Consider the following 13,020-nt stretch of genomic DNA (forward strand, 5'->3'; position numbering starts at 1 on the left):
CAGGCAAGGTGTGCAGGCAAGGTGTGCAGGCAAGGTGTGCAGGCAAGGTGTGCAGGCAAGGTGTGCAGGCAAGGTGTGCAGGCAAGGTGTGCAGGCAAGGTGTGCAGGCAAGGTGTGCAGGCAAGGTGTGCAGGCAAGGTGTGCAGGCAAGGTGTGCAGGCAAGGTGTGCAGGCAAGGTGTGCAGGCAAGGTGTGCAGGCAAGGTGTGCAGGCAAGGTGTGCAGGCAAGGTGTGGAAGCCATATCTGTGTATGTAATAAGCTAGAACATCCCACAACCATTCTGGTAATTCTTCTTTAAAAACCTGCATTTATGGTCACAGTGGTGGCCCATGCTAACGCTTGGTGTATAAAAATATATCTAGTTTGATGCATTGTATTAGAACCAGCCGGCCGAATGGTTAATGCCTGTGAGTTTCAGGACTCACTTGCCATGGGTTCAAGCCCCACCCGTTCCATGATTTGAACTCAGATTCCCTCAAGAGAGTTTACTATTGTCAGGGCAGACAGTGTAAGAAAGTTTCAAATTCCTGTCTTGTTATAACATTCACAGCCTCGGTACATCATCATAGAGGCGAATGTTTTAGGTAATGAGAGCAGCAACTGTGTCCTGTAGCTCGGTTGGTAGCACACTTAGCTCACACATTGTGGTTTGTGGTTCGATCCCCAGTATGTGTGGAAACACGGGGGAGCCTGTTTCTTTAAGACATCTGCTGTCCCTGTTCACACAGCAGTAAATAGGTATCTGGTTGTTAGGCGACTGTTGTGGGTCGCATCCCGGGGACAAAATCCACATAATTTGCGGGAAATAATCTGGATAACAATGTGCTCTTTATACAGTATGTTGGTGTATCAACTAGGTGTGTAGACACTGAACATGTACTTGTAGAAATAAAGACTGTAATAAAGTTGGTACAATTACCGACAATATGTAAAGTAAAAGGACACAAGTGCAACTAATGTGACATTTTATTATATCCTTTTACTCATGTACGAATTAATTGCTCTACCATATTGTATTACTACTACTACTTTTGTCACTACTACTACTACTACTACTACTACCACTACTACTACTACTACTACTACTACTACTACTACTACCACTACTACTACTACTACTACTACTACTACTACCACTACTACTACTACTACTACTACTACTACTACTACTACTACTACTACTACTACTACTACTACTACCACTAGTGTACATCTAAATGGTACCTCACTAGTATTGCGCCTCACTCTGAGCCTTTATATACCCTCTGTGTCCATGTATTGTTTGTAATGGCTTGATAAAGCTCCTGGAGAGCGAAACGTTGCCACAATAAAATGTCACATTAGTTGCACTTGTGTCCTTTTACTTTACAGAAATAAAGACTATCATTATTATTATTCTTAGGCTCCCTTCTCTGGCAAGTTGATCAGCATATGAGAGTTTTTGAACTACAAATCCACTCATTGGGTGGAATCAAGGTAAAATTGGTGAAGAGTTTCCAGATGCACGATATCTATGGTTCCCATTCTGCAGATGGAGTGGTTCGGCACAAAAGGTTCCATGGTACATCTACCACATCCGCTAGGAAAATGATAGAATGGATAATGAGAACCATCAAAACTAGAGACGCCAAGCCCATGATGATTCTCTTCAAATCGCTTATTCTCTCTAGGCTGAGATACTGCTGTACACTAATGGCACCCTTCAATGCTGGCAAAATTGCTGACCTGAAGAATGTACAAAGAATTTTCACGGCACACATAAGTACGATAAGGCACCTAAATTACTGGGAATGGTTGAAGGCCCTTGATCTGTATTCCCTGGAATGCAGGCGAGAGAGATACATGATAATATACACTTGGAAAATCCTAAAAGGATTATTACCAAACTTGCATGCAAAAATCACTCCCTATGAAAGCAAAAGACTCGGCAGGAGATGCAACATTCCCCCAATGAAAAGCAGAGGCACAACGAGTACACTGAGAGACAACACAATAAGTGTCCTTAGCCCAAGACTGTTCAACTGCCTCCCAGCATACATAAGGGGGATTACCAATAAACCCCCGGCTGTCTTCAAGAAGGCACTGGACAGGCTCCTAAAGTCAGTATCTGACCAACTGAGCTGTGGTTCATAATCAGCTTCTGTGTGGCCAGTAGTATCAGCCTGGGAAAAGCAGAGGCGCAACGAGTACACTGAGAGACAAAACATTAAGTGTCCATGGCCCAAGACTGTTCCACTGCCTCCCAGCATACATAAGGGGGATTACCAATAAACCCCCGGCTGTCTTCAAAAAGGCACTGGACAGGCACCTAAAGTCAGTTCCTGACCAACTTAGCTGTGGCTCATAATCAGCTTCTGTGTGGCCAGTAGTATCAGCCTGGTTGATCAGACCCTGATCTACCACGAGGCATGGTCTGTTGAGGGAAATGCTACAAGCTAAGTCAAAGATTAAATAGTGGACTTAAATGGGACTTAGCTTGATAGACAGCTTTTGCCTACACAGCCGTCCCTGCAGGTGATGTCTTGAGAAGCTGTCATTGCTATCCCTCAAGGGCTGTAAATTAAATTATTATATGTAAGTTTAATTATCCCTAGGGGGTGTTATGTCAGTTTTTTATTACTGAATACAGACTGGATCAATTGAATCCTGTACTCACGTGTGTGGGCTCAATGGCTCTCGTGTCATCAGGGTAAGTGGTAATCTGTTCAGCGTACATAGTTCTCAACTGCAGTCAATGGAATCATCACACACTCAACAGAATTACCTGGGTTTGTGTATCGGACCCTTACACCCGGGTATCGGTGTCTTGATTGAAGAATAGTGTCTTTGAGAATGTCCACGCCTTCCACACTATGTTCCACATGGTTTGTCTTTCTCGGTTATAGGTTTATAGTTATTTTGGAGATTGTCTGAGGCATAGCAATGCACAATTCACTTCCTTTGTTCGTTCTTAGTGTGAAGTGGTCTTTACTGCACCATTATATATATTGCAATCCGATGACACCACAACACCCTATGCCGTTACTTCCCCTAGCCACAAAGAAAGAGCTGACATAGCACATTTCTCTTCCTTGCCAAACTTCCACTAAGAAGCAATGCAGAATGCTTGATTCTTGCTGTCTTAAGCATAGACAACAATGCACATCTTTAACATGGTAATAAAGTGGGTGTAGGATTTTCCTTAATTGTTCTGCTAAGGTAAAAGATTGATTGTCTCTTATTTAAACTACACTACATGCAACACCGGTCTCTTGCAAAGAAGTCGTATGACCTGTAACTGGCACATGCTGGTTAAACATATGTTGGTAATTACTTGATGTAGCAGTAAACAAGATGCTTGCCCTTTCTGAGTGGGCTGGGCCCCTCAGGGCTGAAGGGGCTGAAAAGGGCTGAAAGGGGCTGAAGGGGGCCGATACCCTCCTCCTGGAGAAAATTTCTCCACATGGTCTCAGACCGAACCACAGGGGCGTTGACTCCCGGCACCCTCTCCAGGTAAACTCCAGGTATTACCTTAATTAGGAAAGCCCAAACGATGAAACACTAGATCTGGGAAGTTACACAGAACGAAGCTAAGACTTCAGGGGTTAGTATGGAAGATGTAGGCAAATCTTCTCTGGAGAGAGGATCTCATAGTTACAATCACTTTCATCTTAATAACTTATCTGTAAAGTGTGGCTAAGAATTTCTCATTGTGCAATAACAAAATCATCTGGGGCAAAGTACGAAATCATTGCTGTCTTATACTGTTATATTATTGCTTCACTTGATGCTGCTTGCTGTACAGTTTATATGAGGTTAGACTTTACTGAACAAACTTCTTGTTATCAATGGTAGAGGTAGACAGAAGACTTTGTCCAACTAAGCCTCATGTAGAGCCGACATCGATATAACCTCTCGGCCTACAAAATACGATGAAGGTATCCATTCTTCTTAGTGTTTGGGATACTTATAACAGAATGCTTTCATCGTAATTCTCAACAAACAATATTATCTCTGAAAGGCGCCTTGAGGCTGGGAATGATATGTGGTTGACAAAGCAGATTATAATCAACTGAAGGAGAGTGCCTCAGGGAAATTTTTAAGATATAATTGCTACTCCGGTGAGTATTATTCTCTTTAGATAACCAAATGGCAACATTCCAGGAATTTATTTTAAGCAGAATGTAAGTGACTCCCGTGAAATCCTTGACATATTCATCGGGTGTTCATTATGAGAACATAAGAAAGGAGAAAATCTGCACTAGGCCTGTTGGTCCATACTAGGCAGATATTTCTCAAATCCAGCCCACAGAATATTTGCCTAACCCATTTTCAATGCTACCCAAGCAATAAGCTTTGATAGATCTATTTACTCAAGTTCAACTTCCACTCAAATCCAACCCCTCTCACTCATATTATTATCCAACCTAAATTTGAAAATACCCAAGGTTTTAGCTTCAATAATCTTATGAGGCAGACTGTTCCACTCATCAACTGCCCTATTTCCAAAGAAGTATTTTCTTATATCCTTTCTAAATCTAAACTTATCTCAACTTTGGCTCTGCAACTTCACTCTGCAACTACTGAGTTTAGTTTGCCCCTCGCAGGAAGTTCCTTGATGCTGGCAAGAAGCTCTTGGTCGTAGATGAATGTCTCAGAGAACCGACAAGTTGATAAATTAGACACATGTGTAACACTTGGGTATCTTTATTGAGGAAACGTTTCGCCACACAGTGACTTCATCAGTCCATACAAAGGAGAATGGTGAAGAACAGGAGGAGTTTGAGGTAATCAGTCCCTGAACCTTAAAGATACCCAAGAGTTGCACATGTGTCTAATTTATCAGGCTCTTGGTCGAATGTTTTGGACTTTTCTTCTCTTAGATGGAGCCTGAATATCTCCAGAACCCCAGGCACGGTTTAATGCCTGAATATCTCCAGAACCCCAGGCACGGTTTAATGCCTGAATATCTCCAGAACCCCAGGCACGGTTTAATGCCTGAATATCTCCAGAACCCCAGGCACGGTTTAATGCCTGAATATCTCCAGAACCCCAGGCACGGTTTAATGCCTGATTATCTCCAGAACCCCAGGCACGGTTTAATGCCTGATTATCTCCAGAACCCCAGGCACGGTTTAATGCCTGATTATCTCCAGAACCCCAGGCACGGTTTAATGCCTGAATATCTCCAGAACCCCAGGCACGGTTTAATGCCTGAATATCTCCAGAACCCCAGGCACGGTTTAATGCCTGAATATCTCCAGAACCCCAGGCACGGTTTAATGCCTGAATATCTCCAGAACCCCAGGCACGGTTTAATGCCTGAATATCTCCAGAACCCCAGGCACGGTTTAATGCCTGAATATCTCCAGAACCCCAGGCACGGTTTAATGCCTGAATATCTCCAGAACCCCAGGCACGGTTTAATGCCTGAATATCTCCAGAACCCCAGGCACGGTTTAATGCCTGAATATCTCCAGAACCCCAGGCACGGTTTAATGCCTGAATATCTCCAGAACCCCAGGCACGGTTTAATGCCTGAATATCTCCAGAACCCCAGGCACGGTTTAATACCTGAATATCTCCAGAACCCCAGGCACGGTTTAATGCCTGAATATCTCCAGAACCCCAGGCACGGTTTAATGCCTGAATATCTCCAGAACCCCAGGCACGGTTTAATACCTGAATATCTCCAGAACCCCAGGCACGGTTTAATGCCTGAATATCTCCAGAACCCCAGGCACGGTTTAATGCCTGAATATCTCCAGAACCCCAGGCACGGTTTAATGCCTGAATATCTCCAGAACCCCAGGCACGGTTTAATGCCTGAATATCTCCAGAACCCCAGGCACGGTTTAATGCCTGAATATCTCCAGAACCCCAGGCACGGTTTAATACCTGAATATCTCCAGAACCCCAGGCACGGTTTAATGCCTGAATATCTCCAGAACCCCAGGCACGGTTTAATGCCTGAATATCTCCAGAACCCCAGGCACGGTTTAATGCCTGAATATCTCCAGAACCCCAGGCACGGTTTAATGCCTGAATATCTCCAGAACCCCAGGCACGGACCTGAATATCTCCAGAACCCCAGGCACGGTTTAATGCCTGATTATCTCCAGAACCCCAGGCACGGTTTAATGCCTGAATATCTCCAGAACCCCAGGCACGGTTTAATGCCTGAATATCTCCAGAACCCCAGGCACGGTTTAATGCCTGAATATCTCCAGAACCCCAGGCACGGTTTAATGCCTGAATATCTCCAGAACCCCAGGCACGGTTTAATGCCTGAATATCTCCAGAACCCCAGGCACGGTTTAATGCCTGAATATCTCCAGAACCCCAGGCACGGTTTAATGCCTGAATATCTCCAGAACCCCAGGCACGGTTTAATGCCTGAATATCTCCAGAACCCCAGGCACGGTTTAATACCTGAATATCTCCAGAACCCCAGGCACGGTTTAATACCTTAAAGGCATTAAGCTTGGCTGGGCTCAAAGTATATCAGTCACTGATCCTGTTCTCTGTACAAAGACTTAACAAGCTGTATATTGTGAGTAAACTCTTAAATTAGCCTCTAAATAAGGAAAAATGTCGTTATTATAACATTAACATTTCTGATATAATATATGTTGAATGCAGTGTTGTACATAAGAGTGAATTAAACATTTTATTCACCTGTAATTAAAGAAAGACATCCTTAGAAAGTATATATATTCATATCACTGTAGATGTTCCTGATGGGTTATAAATCTTTATGAATAAGTTAATAACTAAATAATTGGTTAAAGAGGATTTAAAGGTAATTAACTAGACTAGTGGTCATTAATGTCACTTGTTTACCATCATCCAAGAAATATTTTAACCATTATTAACGGAAGTGAGGAAAATCCTCAGCAAGTATAAACACAGATACATATCTCTCGGTCTATATGTTGATAAACTAAATCAATCTAAATTTGTTGCATCCTGGGTTCCTTTAAATTAAATAACAAAAACTTATTAACTGTAACTAAATGTTTTATAAGAGATGAATCATGTTCGTGAAATATTTTTTGCACTTTTAGTAATTTACTGTTTTAAAATATAAAAAAAAAAGTTTACATGGATTCAGTTTACCAGATGTAAACACTTCTTGATTCCTTATTAAATATTAATGCAAAAGGTCGTTACATGTTTATTGAAAAAAGTTTGATTGAAAATGTTGCAATCCAGAAATGCTCATTAATACTTGTAATTATTTTTTTACTCCTATTTTTCCCAGCTATTGAGTTTATTGGGGGTAAATGGCGGACATTTTGTGGGATCATCATTCAGATATCAACTGCACTTGGTGAAGCTATGACCGGAGTGTTGGCCATCTTCATCAGGGACTGGCGATGGTTGCAAGTTGCTATCACTGCTCCTGCTTTCTTCTTGTTATCTTATACTTAGCACAGTGGTAATCTGTACTTAGCACAGTGGTAATCTGCTTAGCACGTAATCATCATTCAGATATCAACTGCACTTGGTACTTGCAAGTTGCTATCACTGCTCCTGCTTTCTTCTTGTTATCTTATACTTGGTAAGTACCTGGAGTTTACCTGGAGAGAGTTCCGGGGGTCAACGCCCCCGCGGCCCGGTCTGTGACCAGGCCTCCTTAGGTCAGTGTCCCAGGATGCGACCCACACCAGTCGACTAACACCCAGGTACCCATTTTACTGATGGGGAACATAGACAACAGGTGGAAAGAAACACGTCCAATGTTTCTACTCTGGCTGGGAATCGAACCCAGGCCCTCACCGTGTGAAGCTGGTGATCTGTACTTAGCACAGTGGTGATCTGTACTTAGCACAGTGGTAATCTGTACTTAGCTCTGTGGTAATCTGTACTTAGCTCTGTGGTGATCTGTACTTAGCACAGTGGTAATCTGTACTTAGCACAGTGGTGATCTGTACTTAGCTCTGTGGTGATCTGTACTTAGCACAGTGGTAATCTGTACTTAGCTCTGTGGTAATCTGTACTTAGCTCTGTGGTGATCTGTACTTAGCTCTGTGGTGATCTGTACTTAGCACAGTGGTAATCTGTACTTAGCACAGTGGTAATCTGTACTTAGCTCTGTGGTGATCTGTACTTAGCACAGTGGTAATCTGTACTTAGCACAATGGTAATCTGTACTTAGCACAGTGGTAATCTGTACTTAGCTCAGTGGTAATCTATACTTAGCTCAGTGGTAATCTGTACTTAGCTCAGTGGTAATCTATACTTAGCTCAGTGGTAATCTGTACTTAGCACAGTGGTAATCTGTACTTAGCACAATGCAGAGCGTTAACAACCAGGCCACCACATTTTATATACACCAAGTGCAAATATTTTTCACTTTTAATACGAACTGTTGGTATATACCATCTACAAATGAGTTACTTCTGATTTTCGTCTTATATGTTATACATTTGATATTTGGTATCATATATCACATAAGCTAATCAATGAATAGGTGGAGTTTGAACCCATGGTAAGTGAGGCCTAAGTCTCAGAGGTAAGTGTGTTAACCAGTCACTAACATGGGAATTTTAGCAATCACTTGCCATGAGTTCTCGACCTTCCCCTTCCATGATTTATTTGCATTTGTGTCATTAATATTTCGTGAGTAACAGATGTGTTAGATAAGTGATCTATACTTAGCACAGTGGTAATCTGTACTTAGCACAGTGGTAATCTGTACTTAGCACAGTGGTAATCTGTACTTAGCACAGTGGTAATCTGTACTTAGCACAGTGGTAATCTGTACTTAGCACAGTGGTAATCTGTACTTAGCTCTGTGACGATGTGTCGAGTGTACTGTCTGTAAATGTGAACCAAGATGTTGTCAACTGAACAACTTTACTAGTAGCTTAAGGAGGAGCTTAGAGTGGCTAAGCTCGAGATACGGCGATTGACGGAGGAAAACAAGAGGATTCATAATATTCCTCTTGTTGTGAATCATCAAGTCAAGGAAGGAACCTGGACAGTTGCCGAACATCATGGAATGAAGTTAAGGATCAAGAGGACAGGTGAAGAGGTAGAAACGATGAAGAGCCAGGAGGCTACTGTGGAAACTTCGAACCCATTCTCCTTGCTCCCTGACAAATGTGAGTCAATTACTGGGAACGTCACGACGATGAACAAGGTAGGTAAAAACATTGTGCTTGTTGGGGAGAGTCAGATTAGGTACACGGAGAGGATAAGGTACATTGAAGGATGACAGTAGGAGACATGGTTTGCTTTCCTGGGGCTGGAATGAAGGATATCGTTAGCCGGCTTGACAACATAATGAACGGTAAAGGGATCAATCCTATTATCTGCCTCAGTGCTGGAGGCAATGATGTAGGCAAGTGTAGCAGTAAGGATTTAGTTAGAAGGTACAGGACAGCAATAGACATAATTAGGAAGAAAGGGGGGCGCCCTGTTATATGTGGAATTTTACCTAGAAGAGGTGTTGGAAATGAATTGTTGTCCAGAGCAACTGGTATTAATTGTTGGCTGGATAAACACTGTAAGGATAATGCAGTACCATTCATTGACAACTGGGATAACGTCTACGGTAGAAATGACATGTATGCCAGGGATGAGGTCCACTTATTCAGGGCAGGTGAGGATTATCTTGTTAGTACAATTGAGGAAGTTTCTAAGACTTTAAACTAGGATTAGTTAGAGGTGGGGGTTTAGAAATGGAAAATAATGAGAGTGGAAATATTGACTTAAGCTTTGATATTATGAATCTTAAAATAACAGTCATCGAGTAACACTGGGTAATGATAATAACAAAAACTGTGTAAAATTAATGATGAATAGGAAAAAGGTGCGCAAGAAAAAACATATTAATGTATTTTATGCTAATATAGTCGTAGTGCCAGAAATAAAATTATTGAATTGTGTTTGGCATCGTGTGTTGCGAACTTCGATGACATTAGTAAAAACTGAAATATGGTATAATTTAAAGAGTCGGAATATGATTGTTGAGTAACATATTCAAGGGTTTAAGTTGTTCCAAGTAGATAGATATAACAGGAAAGGGAGTGGAGTTGAATTGTATGTACAACAAAATATATCTTGTAGCATAAAAACACGTATAAATACAGATGGATTAGTAACAGAATCTGTGTGGGTAGAATTTCTGGAAGAAAACTTATTTTAGGTGTGATATATCGTCCTCTTGACTTTTTTGCGACGAAATTGTTATGGCTTCTAGACATGATGACGCAGTAATACAGGGGGATACTAACTTTATTCACGTTCACTGGACTTCTTTAATCTGGAATCCAGTAAGTTTCTGGAAGTAGTTCATGACTGTTTTCTGAAACAGTGTAACAGAGACTACCAGGGGTAATAATTTGCTCGATCTAGTCTTGTCAAATAAAAAACAACAACTCATAAATAATCTGAAGTTCAGTGAAGAAGTTGGCGCAAGTGATCACAAAAATTTAATATTAGCTGGAAGTACGAAAATAAGGACAATACGGTAAAAGTCCCCGATTTTCGTTCTGCCGATTATAATGGACTTAGGGAACATCTGTCTAATCTGGATTGGGGTTATCTAGCTAATAATTATATTGACGATGATCATACTTACGCTAACAAAGGGATCTGCTTTTATGATTTTTTTCTTAATAATGTACGACTTGCTCAGAGTATATGTGTTCCCCAGAGAGAAATTACGTCAAATAAGAATTAGAGTTGCTAATGAATCAAAGACTAATCCAAAAGTGTATAGGATGAAAGTCAGGGAAAAAGTGAGACCATTGAAAATTGGGGATGGACAGCTGACTGAAAATGAACAGGATATGTGTTCTCTATTAAATGATTATTTTTTGTCAGTTTTTACACAGGAAGACATAAATTTTATCCCAGAAATTGACAATTATTCAGTTCCTGAAAAAAACAATTAAGGAATATTACTGTCACGAGGGAAATGGTTATTAAACAAGTAGATACACTTAAGCAAAATAAGTCCCTGGGCCCCGATGAACTATTTTCAAGAGTGCTTATGGAATGTAAGTTAAACATAATCAGCCATTAACTAGTGTTTAATGAATTGAGACACTTATGCAACACATGGGAACCTTTATTGAAGAAACGTTTCGCCACACAGTGGCTTCATCAGTCCAATACAAAGTAGAAGTGGGTAAGGAGAGTAGAAGTTTGAGGTAATCAGTCCCTCAACCTGGAATCGATGTGTTCAGTCCATCACTCTTGTAGGAAGTGCAGCATAGGGCCAGGTTGAGGGACTGATTACCTCAAACTTCTACTCTCCTTACCCACTTTTACTTTGTATTGGACTGATGAAGCCACTGTGTGGCGAAACGTTTCTTCAGTAAAGATTCTCATATGTTGCATAAGTGTCTCAGTTCTTCAACTTGTCGGTTTTCAAAACCATTCATCACATCTGCCAGACACTGCAACATCATGGAGTCTTGGTACAAAGACTTCAACGCTTGCCCAACCTTTAGACGACGACCTACTTACACTAGTGGCAGGTCCCACTGTGATCCCGCCTCCTCCTGCTTCAACTCATCTCACCGCAGTATATAAGCCACCTCTCTGGCCCTATGCTGCACTTCCTACAAGAGTAATGGACTGAACACATCGATTCCAGGTTGAGGGACTGATTACCTCAAACTTCTACTCTCCTTACCCACTTCTACTTTGTATTGGACTGATGAAGCCACTGTGTGGCGAAACGTTTCTTCAATAAAGATTCCCATGTGTTGCATAAGTGTCTCAATTCTTCAACTTGTCGGTTTTCAAAACCATTCGTCACATAGTGTTTAATGCGTCCATCATTACTGGTGTTGTGCCAGAGATGTGAAAAATGGCTAATGTTATTCCTGTATTTCCATCAAATTACCCACAATAAGTCTGACATCTAAACCAGGCAAGTTATTGGAATCAATTATAGCTGATATTATTAGAAGTCACCTTGAAGAGCATAACTTGATAAATGAATCTCAGCATGGATTCACGAGAGGTCGTTCCTGCCTGACAAACTTACTGACGTTCTTCAATAGAACATTTGAGGCAGTAGACAGTGATAAAGAATATGAATAACAAAAAAGGCACAATACCGTGACTGGAACGATACACAAATAACCCGCACATAAGAGAGAGAAGCTTACGACGACGTTTCGGTCCGACTTGGACCATTTACAAAGTCACACTAACCAAAAGTGGAGCAGGACTGGTCTTCTGCTAAAACTGTCTTCCCTACTTCCAACTCGAACAGTCGCCGTCTAGTTGAATCCTCTCTAATACACAACTTTCCTTGTATGAATCTTAGTCCTAGCTTCTTCTCTGTAGATGCCTTCCTCTCCCACTACATTGTAAAATGCTCCAAACTTCAAAACACCCGTGACTTAACCTGACTCCTCATTTTTTCTTTTTCTTTTTCTTCTTCTCCCTCTTCCCCTTTCCTCTTTCCTTTTTTTTCCCTCTGGGTTGTCTTTCTCTCTTCTGTCTCGTGTTTCTGTTCCTTCTTCATTTATTTCACCACTTCCCCTTTCATGCATCTCTGTGCACTTGCTCTCCCTCAGTGGGCACCTAGCTCTCTTGCAGTGCTCCCCTTCCTTTGTATTTGACTGACTCGTCCTCCTTATTCCCTACTTCTACCACTACCACTACTACTACTTCTTCTTCTACTACTACTACTGATGAAATTGAGACACATGTGCGGCGTCTGGTTGTCTTTGTTGTGGACGTTTCGCCATCCAGTGGCTGGCTGGATGGCGAAACGTCTACGATAGGGATGCCCGGGTGTTGCGCATGTGTCTTAATTTCATCTAGTCAGTATTATATACCATTCTTGTACTACTACTACCACTACTACCACCACCTCTTCCTGCCTATATATAGCCGTCCTGCTCCACTTCTGGTTAGTGTGACTTTGCAAATGGTCCAAGTCGGACCGAAACGTCGTCGTAAGCTTCTCTCTTTTATGTGCGGGTTATTTGTGTATAAAGAATATGATATTGTTTATTTGGATTTTAGTAAAGCCTTCGATAGAGTACCTCAAAAGAGACTTAAGA

At 41.6% G+C, this 13,020-nt stretch overlaps 1 pseudogene; it reads left to right on the forward strand.

Moving 5' to 3' along the window:
- LOC138851168 (organic cation transporter protein-like) overlaps positions 1–13,020 on the forward strand; it is a 233,101-nt pseudogene that overhangs the window by 62,524 nt on the left and 157,557 nt on the right.

The sequence above is a fragment of the Cherax quadricarinatus genome, unplaced genomic scaffold (genome assembly GCF_038502225.1).
Source record: "Cherax quadricarinatus isolate ZL_2023a unplaced genomic scaffold, ASM3850222v1 Contig51, whole genome shotgun sequence".
In the NCBI taxonomy this organism is placed as follows: Eukaryota; Metazoa; Arthropoda; class Malacostraca; order Decapoda; family Parastacidae; genus Cherax; species Cherax quadricarinatus.